Genomic DNA, 14,096 nt, shown 5'->3' on the forward strand with positions numbered 1-14,096 from the left:
CGTCGACACGCCACTTCTCTCTGGCCACTTCCATGACCTTGCCGTACGGCGCCAGGGCCTCTCTCACATCACCGTCGGAGGCGCTAAACGGCATCCAGTGAAGCTTGACGCGAGCGTCCTGGTGGCTGAGGTCAATAAAATGCATCGGCGGCCTTTGACCGTTTGCTCTGGCGTTGCCTGTGTTTTCTTTTTGCCTTCGTCATTCTTGAATGTTACTGCCCACATGTGATTCATCTGGTAAGCTCCGAGGGCCGAGACCTCGGAAAGCAAAGCCTGACGAATCAACGCTTCGCAAAAGTCTTCGACATGGTACGGCCACACCTTCACGTCCTGATGAAAAACAAAACAAAAAAACGGTGTTTAGACAAACTGACTTTGTGGCAAAGGAGGCAGGATGACGTTTTAGTCCGGGGTGCTATCCTCAGCCCTGTAAAGGCGGCCGGCGAGGGCCGCTGAGGCCGCTCCACGGGAGCTCATAATGTCACGTCCGCTCGCGTCGGCGTTCGAAACTGGAATCCAGTACATACTACTCCTACGAACTAAGCAGTGCCCGGATTGGTATATATGCCGCCCCTTCTCGCGCATCGTTTAGCCCAGTGACCACTCTAGTCTTAGTCAAGATATGAAGTACTTCAACCAATATTATTCCTAAATAATATTTTCCTGAATTTGTCTTAGGTAGGTGCAGATTTCCCCTAATAACTCCTTACCACATAATGTATTAGAATTTATATATGACACGCGCCTAGCTTCTTGTAACTCAACGAGAGTGAAAAAGAACGAGAGTGAAAAAGACTCGCGGGATGGTTACTATGTTTCTGTAGCGACGCTGTCGGTGCGGTCACAGCCGGCCAGCTGACTCGGCAGCGGACGAGTGCACGAGTGCACTGTGAACGCCGCGAACACGATCGTGAGAACAAGCATCGACTGGATACCTGCGGCCCTAAGTTGGACATTTGGTGTGAATGTTGGTGACTTTTCTGACCGCCGCGATTGGCCAGCGCCGCGCTTGGCGTTGGCTCTGGCCAATTGCGGCCGTCACAAATCTCGCCATCTTTTTCGCCGAGTGTCCAGCTTATAGCTTCTGGAGAAAGAAATCCTTCGAGTGGGCTGGAGCTGACCATTCCAGAGAGCAATATAAGGCTATAGGACACATACGAAAGCTGTATGTAATGTAGTTTTCGCGCCTTCAATAGGGATCAGCCTACAAATCCATATACCGCCGTGGCTTCAGTCGCTTAATTCATCTTCGGAGGGAACTCTCAACTGAATTAGTTCAAAAATGTGTGTGCGTCAGGCGGCGCAACGTTGCGCCTTCTACGCACAACGTCGGTAAGTTATAAAATCTAAAGCGATGCCGTTCTGAATTTTTTTTTTTCTATGAGGACGCGTTGTGTTTCCGTTTGACTCAAGGTATGTGGAAGCACTCTTACAAAATGTTTAGGACCAACGTGTAGAAAGCAGGAGCTACCAGTAAGCACCATTTCATGACCACAATACAGACATACCACAATAGCAGGAAAGCAAAATAAAATATAATGAACAGTCTCGCCTAAAATAATGGTACAGTTTCAGACTCACCGCTCAGCATGATAGCTGAGCCAGGCTAGAAAAACAAAATTTGCAAAGTGAATGAGTTGCGGGTATAAAATTGCAACAACAAAACACTACTGGAGTTCTCAGAAAATGTGGTGGGCTTCTTTTCAATCAAAAAGACACTCAGCCATTCAATCCAATACTTGGAGCTTAAGCTTAATGAGCTTGCAGTTGGCAACTTCCCCTGAGATCATAGTGATGTGCCCCAGCAGCTCCTGGTTGTACCTCAAACCCTTCCTGGTGGCAAGAGTGATGATGGGCGGATAGAGACCATTCCTTCCAACATTGCTTTCACGGGCTCGATCTTTGTCTGACGCTTTTAGTCTCTCTGGAAGTGAAAGTAGAGCATGCGTACATACTTGCATGAATGGCACAAAAGGTGAAGTATGACAGAACAAAATTTCCAAGAACACCTCTCCTAAATCCAGCCCGCAATAAATAATTAAAAAAAATGCTTCATCTTCCTATTTTCAATCTATAGGGTGTCCCAAATCACCAGGCTCAATCTAAAATGGACCGCAAAAATCGACGTCCACAGGAAGCAATCTAAACAATTCGTTTAAGGTGTATTTCAGAAGTCGGTCTTTTCTTGTAAAATTACAAAGCATAGCTCCATTTCTGTAACAAATAGGGCCTAAAGTCCTGCCACGGTCAACGCCGGACGGCGACGTAGACGACCGAATCGTGTAACGGGGTGCGTTTGGCCCGTGTGTTGATAGATGGCATCGGGAGCAACGTCCGAAGGTGTAGCCGACCAGTGAAAGAAAGCAGACGACATGCAGACAAATTCCGTTGGCTGTAAAAGCGCCGTCGTTATACAAAAGCGTTTTTTTCCTTTTAATGTTTCTCTTCTATTATCTGCATTTATTTTTTAACCAAAGGTGAGTAACAAAAAGTTTATGTTCATTTTAATATAGGACGATGGTCGCGAGCGGTCTCGATAAGGAGGTAGCGCCATCTATCAACATGAAAGCCAAACCCGCCCCGCTACTCGAATTGGTCGTCTGCGTCACCGCCCGCCGTTGGCCCTGGCAAGTTTCTTGGCCCTGTTTTTTACAAAAAAAATCTACGTTTTGTAACTTTACAAACAAAAGCTGACTTGTGACATACACCTTTCACATAAAGTTTAGAGTACTACGTGCAGGCGTCAATTTTTATGGTCCATTTTAGATCTAGCCTGGTGACTTCGAACACAATATATACAGGATGTTTCAGAAACCTCACGCCAAATAGCTCCTGCGAAAACTACTCATCGCAACAAAAAAAGGCTTGTGTCGTTTTGTTCACGGGCAAGGGGCTCATCTAGAAAAAAATATTAAAGTCCGGGATAATTACGTTGTTAATTATGTTTGCGTAATTAACTTTTTTAATATCGTGTTTAAGGGCATGGTTTCTATTAGAAAATTACTCAGCATTGTCGAATAACAATAAATCAACAAATTACAGAAGGATAGAAGGCACGCGCATCATTTTACCCCTTTCTGAAAAAACCTCACAAATTTGACGGGATTTTAAGTTTCAGTTTACTATCGGAGCGCATCTCGGCCCGGCGGAACCGCGCCCCGTGGAGAGATTGTGCAACCAGACTCTGCTCCGTCCCGCCATGACGGCGCAGCAGAGGTCTGTTGCACTATCTCTCCACGGGGCGCGGTGACGCCGGTGCCGAGTGGCGCTCCGATAGCAAACCGAAACTTAAACGCCCGGCGAATTTAGGCGGCTTTTCAGAAAGCCGTAAAATGCTTCGCGTGCCTTCTATCGTTCTGCAATTTGTTGATTTTGTGTTTTTGATGATGCTGAGCAATTTTCTAATTGAAACCATGTCCTTAAACACAATATTAAAAAGTTAATTACGCAAAATAATTAACATTTTAATTATCCCGGACTTTAATAATTTTCTAAATGAGCCCTTGGCCCAGGACCAAAACCACACAAGCCTTTTCTCGTTGCGATAAGCAGTTTTCGCAGGAGCGATTTGGCCTGAGTTCTCTGAAACACCCTGTATGTATATATATATATATATATATATGAGGCAGAGTAGTTTGAGAACAATGGACCGGGAAAATGTAATAAGTCAGAGATCCGTACTTGCGGAGTTGCTATGCTAGGAGTTTATTGTATGTATTACGACAGTTTCGCCGAAAGGCTCGGTTTCGTCAGGAGATGGCATACATGTATCCCATCTCCTGACGAAGCCGAGCCTCTCGGCGAAACTGTCGGAATACATACAATAAACTGTGAGTGACGAGTGAAAAACGTATATATATATATATATATATATATATATCTCAGCGAATAACTAGCCACGCGAGTCGTTGCGGCAGAATGGGCAACTGGGTCTGGGTAGAAAGTAAAATCTGCGGATATAGCTGCCGACATTTGGCAGAAACGGCGCGGATCGTGCGGTTCGCAAACCGTGGCTGCCGCAACGCCCTTCCCCTTTTCTCTCTTCCCATTCCACGTATTCTGTGAATTATGTTCTGGCCGCTCGTTACCCCGGCTCTGCTGAATCAATTACGATTCACAAAGATAGCTCATTTGAGACCGGATCATTTGAATACAGCTTCTTTTCTCAACAGCTGTCTTCGAAAAACGCACGACTCATCAGAGTTATAGGTAAACGACATTATATCAAACAACAAAGAAATCTGCCAGCTGTATAGTTTCATGGATGAAAAAAAAGAAAACAATTAAAACAGGGAAAACACAACCACATCTTTGTATTTGGACAACGGCAGAAAAAACACTGGCGCATTCAAACGAGTGGAAACGGAATAGCATAATAGATGGAAACTAATGAATCACATGCGAACATGCGTTAGTGAAAGGCAAAAAAAAGCCGACGTTTCGCGACCGGCAAATTGTTTTATTCTTTCTTCATCCATGACTTGAACCAACACGCTCCTCTCCCAAGCGTGTATGTTTTCATTTTTTTTTAAAGAATAATACAGTTTCGGCAGGCATTTGTCTTTGAGACATCCACGACTAAATTACGAACTTGTTTAGGAGTACGTTAATGAAGTCAGCGCTGGGAGAGGTGAACTTCTTCAGATGAGTATAGATAACTGCACCGATCTGCAGATATGTAGAAGAAACAAAGCATATATTCACTTCATGTGCGGTTCCTTCGACACGTTTTAAGCTGTTCCTTATTTAGCGAAAGTAAGTTCCGAAAACCGCGGGCAGGCCATACTTAAATCAACAAATATACGTCTTGATAAAGAAAAACAAATGGTTAGTAGTTTTATTTTACAGCATTCGAGAAGAACTTTATTGACTGGCAACAGAAATAAGTAAACAAAATCGGTACAAGGGACGACAAACATTCTTTTGGCTGCCAGTCAATGTTACCAACACGTGCTTCAGTTAATGTGAACTTTATTGACCTATTTCTTTCTGCCTTACGAATAAATATATTTGTATACAGGTGACCGCCACAGAATGCAGCTAGAACTGACTTGCGGTGAACGAAAATCCAGGGTGCCAGTACAGTCTTCCGCATATTACCGATCGCCACACCCCAGATGAGTGTGCGTGCCTCCAGCAAAAACTAAGCCGTTGGCTGTGTTTCACATAATCCTAGCGATAGAACGGCCTTATAGGAAACGCAGACGGCAAACGAGGTCCGCAGGTTCTGATGTGTCAATTTTGCCACTTCGCGTCGGCGCCTCCGAGTCACCCGCACTACCGCGCAGCGCGCAACAAGAACAGGCAGAAGAGAAAACCGCTCCATCATCCAAGGGAATATATTCAAACCCTGGCGCCGCGGATTGCGGAACCCCCTCACCCCGTCGGGAGAGGGGCTTTCCGCTTGGCTCAGGGCCTCGGGCACAGAAGGAAGGCGGACCGCGTGGTGATTGAGGTCGTCTTCAACTGCAGTGCGTTAAAAAGTAGCGGTGAGAGCCCGAATTAGGACCAGGTAGTAAGGCATGAACGGATGTAGAATTGGAGCGTGTGGCCCCTCCTTTTGGTGAAACGACGAACATCGGAGCTGTATCCAGCTGCGCTCACTGGCAAGAGCGCGCTCAAGAAAAGTCAATATCGGCGTATGCCAAAATGACGACTCGAATCCGCCTATCGCCAGCTCCTTCTTACCTTCCCTCCTCTCTTCATATTCGTGTCAAGTAGTTGCATCGTGTACAGCCAGATGGCGTGAAGAGCCCAGTTTCCAAACTAAAAGCCAGCCACCGCCACATGTATGGAGAAGTAGCCTTCGCCGTGGCAGGGCAGGAGTCTTGCCGTGTCGCTCGTGTCGCTAGTCTTGCCGCAAGACTAGCGACACGAGGCACTGTGGCGGTGGCACAACGAGGAATTGGGCTTAGGTGGAAAGCATAAACTGCGTAAAGCTGTCAAGAGATGACATCAGTCAAGAAGGAAATTGTTGTGTTTTTGTTTATACAGCCGGAAGTCAGTCTGCCTCAGTGGGCGTCTGGTGTCTCAGCTGTAGATTAGCAATTTACCCACTGCGGTTCAACCGCACCGGCGCACTTATTTAATCCTTTCCCTAAGTTGCACTCCGTATAGAGGAAACTCTGATTACTTTTTATAGGTCAATCCTTGGCTTTCTCGAAAAGAAATAGTTTATTTCAGAAAGAACACACTAAAAGCTTTCGAAATTGACTCAAGAAAGACTCGGATATAAGCGTACAGGTTGTATGTTTATTGGGTTCGCTGGTCTTTCGCCAACAATTAGTTTGAATGGGACCGGTGCAAATCATGTATAACGGACGGATGTGTGCTACGCGTAAATCAAGCTGACTTTGCACTTTTTCTTTCCTTTCACAACAACAATCTTCCGGCCGTCTGTGCAAAGCACATATCGTCTTTTTGCCTGTAAACGGATAATAGAGAATTGAAAGGCATCAAGATTAACTTTGTCAGTAATGAAGCAGCATCCAATTAGATAAAACTCGAACTCGGTAAAAGTGTGATATAAGCATTATTGTGTAAGGCGACTCAATACAAAAATAATAAACGTGTATATAGATATTAGATCAGCCGTGCGGAAACATATACGTTTTTTAATGTATATATATATAAGTTATGGATGGTATTTTGCAGCGGATCTCTTGGCTATTGTGGAAATATTTTCAAATTCATTTGATTTTTACACTCTCAGTCCGCTCAAGTGCATCCAGTTAATTGGTATAGGTTTCACTGAAGTGCCTCAAAAATCAATCTTCCTCTTTTAGTGATATCTTGTGTAGCATCTCATGCCAACGTCCTAAGATCCCAGAAAATAGACGAAAAATGACAAAAACTAGCAAAGCGGTTTAATGGCAACATTATAAGTCAAAAGCATTTAACAATTGACGCCACAGTCAAATAATATTGAAGCTGATTGCTTCACCTTGGTTGACAAAGTGCCTGAAGCAAGGGATCGAGTGTCAAATTTTAAAGATATTTCAGCACAGTTCATTTCCTGCAGCACTTGTGATTGCGGTTTCCTTTATGACGGTTTGTCCGACTCGGTGAGTCTCTTACGAAAAAAAAAAAAAAGAAATAATATTTCTGAGTTGTTTTGTAATAGTTCTTTCATCCTACATTTTCGTTTAGTTGAGGCTATTTTATGTTCGCATAAACAAGCTCTTCCTTCCCGGGTTTTTCCTTCGTTGAAACAATTTTATTTTACATAAAAAAGGATTACATATTTAAAGCAATATCTTGAAAATACTTTAAAAAATCGGCAAACAGAATTTTGCATTCAGTAATCCCACTATGTTTTGTTTTCTGTTTCAAACATAACAACCCATAGTTTTTTCTGTTATTAACTGAATTGCAAACTCCCAGAAATTTAGAGGAATATAGACTGGGTGTGAAAACACATGGCTCTTCGCAATTGATGTGATGCTCATTTCAGGTGGGCGTTTTTGTGGGAAATAAAACTTCCATTGGCACTTGAACTTCTGCGTCAATAAAAGCTTGAAATGTAACAAAAAAAAAAAAAAAACGGTGCAAAAGCACGCTCAGTACTTTGCATTCAGGCCTGCACACAGTTTGATTTCATTCACGTTTAACATCATAACTGTGCGTGCAGTTACGATTAATATAGTTACATTACTTAACGCTCCTTTCGCAAACTTTGTTTTCGTTCTCTCCCCTTGATGTGTGGTCCGGATTAGTCTAAGCCCCAGTGGCGATAGCGGGTCACCATAAAAATATCAAACTCAGTTTGAAAATAGCAGAAGCCACGGAAAAATATCGTATGTCTACCGCACTGTGCCAGGCTGTAATGTTATATTAGAAGGCACGTCTGCTAGCGTGCCGAAACGTGGAACATATGTTGCGAAATATAGCAATGCGACACGCTTATTAGCTTAAGATTATAACTGCGCGAGGCATGCTAGGTTCCCCAGATTATCAACATGGTGCGATAAAAATACTAATATAATAAGTACATAATAAATAGAGAATTTCATTTGTAAATTTTATTATTTTACTTGCTCCTTTCTAACCGTTTAGCAATATAAATACTTGGTATTGATCTTTATACTTAAACAATCTTCATGCGTGAAAAACACACGCAAAATTGCAAAAACATGAGGCCTTTTTGACCCAAGCATTGATCTGATTTTCAAATATTAACAGACGCAAGAGCAACTACCACCACACTTTTGCACAAAAGGCTATCTTATAGATGAAAAAATAAATTCATAAAGATGATTTCGAGCCTTTTGACTCACTTCCTCAAATTGCAACATAAAATGCAATGCAAAAGTCGAATTCCTAGCTATCTAGGCTCATCGTCGCGTAGAATAAGTATTTTTAATTTCAAGGTTCAACCAAGCTGGGCGACTGTTCGGTCTTTTCTCAGTGTGTGAAACCACAAAGTGGAGTCATCCGTCAATGCGAGCTTTCTTTTTTAATTCTAGGAAGGATAATACGTTTAACGCGGGATTTCTGTTATAATTATATTGCAGTACATCAGACAAATCTATCTGCATAGCTGATAAGTACAGCATTTTTTATATCTGTGGGTTAAATGACTTTTGTAAAAACCTTTGCGAATCAAAATTGAAAGGAATATTCATGTCTTACATTAAGCATCCCTTCATTTGATCATAGACGCACTCAGAAAATACAGAGCGTCCCTTGCTATACACGACAGCTTGCATCAGGCGTCCAGAATCGTGGCCGCAATAAAGTTCAGCATTTCCTGGAGTGTAGAACTCAGCACGATCTCCTTCGTGACTCATTCCCAATCTGCATATTGGAAAAAAAAAGATTGAATACTTGAAATCGCAAAAGACCACACCCAGTTCGCTGCAATTTGCTGGGGCATCTGCTTTGTTGTTTTAGGATGTGCTTTGGAAGATTAGATTTTAGTTGACGTGCTAGAATGTTTGCCGGAGCTTCGTGTCAGGTAGAATAATTGTAGAACATGTGCATTAGGAGATGTGTGAAACTGTGAAAGGCGCTTAGGCACTGCTTCTCGTGCGTAAAAGTCTTGGTCCCGTATGCTTAGCCGTTCACGTGCTGCGTCAGCCGTCCGCCTACACTGCTGAGTATGGCGCGCATGCCATTCCCGCTCCTCGGAAGCACAGCGAATGTTGCATACTCTGGACGTGTCTAAGAAGGGCTGCGGATAATTGAGCGAGCGCCACCCGGAGCTGCGTCTCTTTGTAGTAGCCGCGCCGAACCTCGGAGGGGAGGGGGGGGGGGGGGGGGGGGGGGGGAGAAGTGCTGGGATGGCGACAGCGTTTTCAGAGGTACGGTCCTGTGTATGCCTGTGAGGAAGGAAAAAAAAAAAAGGGGGGGGGGGGGAGGGCGGCAGGGAGAGGGAACGATTGTACGTCTTGTTATAAATGACGCCTTGTGCCGACTGGAGACTGCGGTAGGGGAAAAGCGACAGCGTGGCAGCGAATCCGGGGTAACGCGGGAATTTGCCTGCGACAGTCACCGGATTTCGCCGGAATGGGACACTAAAAGGCCCAATCACGCATTTGCGGCTCCTTAAACCGAGCGCCTTGAATGCTCCTGAAATCTCTTTGGACGACGGAAGACATTCGCACGCTGGCGCCATCGATGCGGTGATTCCGAAACTGCATTTCACTAGAACGTATGTTTCAAGGTATTTGCGAGGTCAAATGTACTTCCTATCTATACAAAATAGTCGTTTCTAAAATTACAAGAAATTTAAATGCAAAAAAGAATGATGCCCGAAAAAAAAAATTATAGGGGCCGCCAAGTGTTTTACTGCTGCCCGACAGGTAGCGCCAGTGTGTTCGTTCGTCTAAATGGATTTTAAGAGGTGGCAGGGCACACGGTCCTAAGAATTCGCAAGTGTGTGAATGGGCCTTAACCGCTGACATTGTAAACCATTCTTAGAACACGAAGTAAAAATAAGCAATTTAAACAACCAGGACACGTTTGTGACGTTTGAGCGACAGATTATCTTTGCACAATGACAACGATTCTTGGGTCGTAGCCTTTTGCTCTTCGTCATTAAAAAGAAAAGACTAACACTATTATATACTCTCTTTCATGCTATGTGAGACGCAGCCAACACCACGATCCAATGGATTCGATCAAGCAGCATCAAAAGTGTATTTCCTTTTTGCTCGTCGTCTTGGCGCGTTTGCTATCGTTTCTACAGCCGTAGCCCGACAACGGGCAGTAAGCGCTCCCTTTCCCTACGCTTTGTTCTGTTTGCGATATGTTTAGCCGGGGACTGTGAGCGAACAGCGACGACGAGGTCCGTGGTGATACTTGCTGCTTGATTGGCTGCCTGATTGGCTCACCGGACATCAGCGTTGCGTACGGTTGTACGTCATGTAAAATCGAGCACAGTACTACTATCGATTCGGTGGTTTACGGTAGTAGAGTAATACGACGGTCGACGCTTTCTGTGTATCGCACACCCGCGATAGGCCGCGCGCGTTGTCCACGTGGCGCCGCGTTGCACTCACTTTGGGTAGCACACACGTGGGCGTCTAAAAGTGTCGCACGCGTATGGCGCGTATGGAAGCGTGCCTGCTCGGACACGGAACGCATTGACGAGGAAAATACGAAAAAAGTGCAAAAGTTTGAACACCATCATATCACAGGTCAAAGATAAAATGCTATTAGTGTAAGCCACAGTATCGCTGGTTGGCGTGTCCGAAAGAGGAGAAGAAAAAAAAGAAAAGGATTAAAAAGAAGCGTCGTGACGCCACATATTCTGACGTCGCCAGACAGATATTGAACAACGCTCTGTTTACAAACTATACCGGGTTTATCCACACCAGCTGTCGGAACTAGGTGGGTGCAAAAACTAGATTCGCGCGACGCGAAGCATCTACGCGTGCCCTGTTAGGGAGGCTCCTGTTAGGGTGAACGCAACTCAAATCCTGGATGGCGTTTGCAATTTAATGGTGGCGCCCGAGGGAGAGAATTGGGAAAAGTTATGCGCCAATGTTACGTGCACAAGAGCAGACGCCCGCTCTTGCTCCGTGTGCCTTTCCTCCTCTCGCCTCCCATTGGAAGGAACGAATGCATTGGCGTAGCCTTTCTCAATTCCTTCTTGCACCGGGAATGGCAAACGTCGAGAGGAGAAAGCAGGGTTGCCAGAGAAGCAGCAACGTCCAAGATGGCGGAATTTACCAATTTTCGCCTTAAAAAATAGTTAACCTATCGGAACAAAACTGGTGGCTATAAAAAAGTAATCATTTATACCTTTCGTAAATTATTCAATCACATTAATAGGCTCTTGTGACCTGAGCTAGGAAATAAAACCACATCTTGCCCCTAGACTCCCAGCGAACTGCAGCAATTAAATGGCGTCCATCTCCCGTGATCCCCGATCTAGCAGTTGCGCCCACCCTAACTAGAGTTTTCCTATGCCAAGTACCGACATGCAGCGCCACCGCAGTGATGTAACGTAAAAGTTTATTTGGTCTATAGAAGACATACACCCTAGCGCTGGTGGCAGGAATTCCGGGCTTTTGGTTGTTTCGCGTTGGACCTAGCCGAATTGAAATGTCGAAAAGTGTTTTTACCGTCCTTCGGCACTAGAAGAAAATTGAAAACAAAGTTCAGTAGCGGTGTCACAGGTAGTATGAGGCGCTATCAAGTGAGCACGTACTACCTAATGTCCCTAAGTAACGCTATGTGGCGTAGCGACAAGTCCTCCTCCCCCACCCCCCCTTTGTTTGCGCCGTCTGCTAATGCACGGTTCGCCATGTCTTTCCTAGCTCTCCCACCAAGGCTGTGTTCGAAATCTTCCGAGTTACTTCGGCCACTCAAGTGTCACGTGACAATCCAGATAGAACAACGCTGTATGCAGGTAGGTGTTCGAACGCCAAGGTATCAAACCGTTACTCGAAAGTGAGGTCGAATCAAATACGCCATATTCTTGCTAACCGGAAACGGAACATGGGAATAGACCAATGGGAGAGCAGTCGGCACATCAATCGCTGTCGCTACTTAGCAACATTTTTATCGATGGACTTTGGTACTTCCCAAAGATAGGGTGCCACAGTTTGTTCAAAGCTTCAGCTCAGGAGGCCTATTGCGCGTGTGCGCACCGTGTTTGAGTGACACGGATCACATTTGGTATTAAATCGTTGCCGTAGTTTAATTCGCTTGCGGCGAGTGCTTGCAGAGTGATCTGTAACAGCGCTTCTGCAACGTGTATTTTATGTCATATAGCCCCTTCCCCTGGCAAATAGCGAGCGCTCGGCGCGCGCTCGCCGAGCGGATTCGTGTTTCCCACGCGAGATGAGAGCAACCTCTCCGTGTGCTGCTTGTTGATCTAGAGACAGTGGGGCGCTCACCGAGTGGCCCCAACCGCTCCGTGTAAAAGTGGCGGAGCGCGTCGAGCGGTTCGGAGTAGTTCTCCGCGTAGCTATTTTGGGATGAGTACGATCTGTAGTCGTCACTCGCAACGTTTCAGTTTCGTTATTGACATTCCCGCGGGGGAGTGAAGGAGTTTCGCGGCTTCTTTTGTTTCGATTGCTGGGGGGGGGGGGGGGGGGGGGGGAGGGGGGGGGGGCGCTCTTGCTGTGCTTGCTTTCGTTCCCATCGTCATTACCGTCTCGCCGGAGCGTACTGCGGCGATGACATCGTTGCAGTTAATTTCAGGTCTAATAAAATGCAGTGACAGCGACGACGATATTAGCTTAGCTCCAGCTTGAGCGACGAGAAGGCAGCCGTTCTCAGCGAAGTGTTTCCCGAGTCGTTTGCCTGGCCAACGGAAAGGCCCAAGATAACGCGGTACGTCGAAGGCATTGTGCGCGCCTATTGGGGTGAAGATCTAGGTTTGTCATTTGTTCGTTTTGTGGTCTCTGTAATGTAATTCGAATAATTAGAAGACAACACGCCAAATAGTCCGCAGATGGAAGTCGGCTTCAGAGATGACGATTAGCTTTACGGCATATGAGTTTGCATTAAAATCATCTGGTGGGCTAGTTGGGTAAACATCACCGTCGTCCTTGCGCTATTTTTCGTGATGCGTACGTGTTTGGTATTTCTTAATAGCATCCTACGGCTCGTACAAGTACTTCTAGCTGTCTTCGTCGGTCTTATACGACTGAAAGGAAAAATAAATTGTGTCTTAACGTCGGGGTCACCGTTAATCAAGTAGTAAACAATCAATTTTTTTTTCTCAAAGCATAAAGTTCCGATCATGCTTTCAGCAAGATAGCAATGGGAACCGAAACTGCTCAAAAGAGAGAGCAAACCCTCTGGAAGCGGTGGCGCAGGGAGCGTTAAGGCTAGCCCACATGGCGCGTTTTTCAGTGCGTCTAGACGCGCGTCTCGGCTTGGCGCGCGCGCTAAGCAGGACGCGTGCGCCCAGTCAAACCACACGCAGCGCTACCGTGCAGCGCTTCGCGTCTGCGTCTCTGCGTTTCCGAAGCGTCTGCCCAACGTAGCCAGACGCGCTTAAGAAACAAAAGCAAACATTAAATAGAAATCGTGCGGCAAATGATGGCTACATGCCGTAATATTTAATTTTAGTAATAGTAAGCACTCATTTTTATTACAGCAATCACAATGAAGCTCAATTTCACTAATTTTCATCCTTTTTAGTGCGTACGCCTCATCCACGTTTCGATACGCCATTGGCATCACCATCGCCCGCGCCAAAACATTTACAGCTGGCCGCTGGCCCCTACAGTGGTTACGTTGTTGCGGTTGTTGCCGGTAGTATTAATTTTGTACCTTTGTCTCTCGGTGTCCTTGTATTCTTTACATTTGGCCTGCCAGAGTGCAGGACGCTTTTGTACTTCGCTAGGTCCTCTCTGTTCCGCTGAAGCAGCGTCAGCCTCTCCCGCGGAGCAGAGGGGATTCCCTTGACTTGTGTAAAAGGTATGATAAACTGATATCCGCGGGGGGAAGGACGTAACTACCCATGTTCGCTCTGCTGCTAGCGTTGGCGGGGCCTAAAAGCCGTTTTTATTTAAGGCCGCGAGCGTGCAAATTTTGTAAACTCCGCGCGCGCGGGTGTGTGTGTGTGCGTGCCCGCGTGCGCTTTGCCTTGGAATGGCACAGGGCTGCTACCCGTTTTTGTGTGTATCTTTCTG

Source organism: Ixodes scapularis, unplaced genomic scaffold (genome assembly GCF_016920785.2).
Source record: "Ixodes scapularis isolate PalLabHiFi unplaced genomic scaffold, ASM1692078v2 PGA_scaffold6__148_contigs__length_123643588, whole genome shotgun sequence".
Classification (NCBI taxonomy): Eukaryota; Metazoa; Arthropoda; class Arachnida; order Ixodida; family Ixodidae; genus Ixodes; species Ixodes scapularis.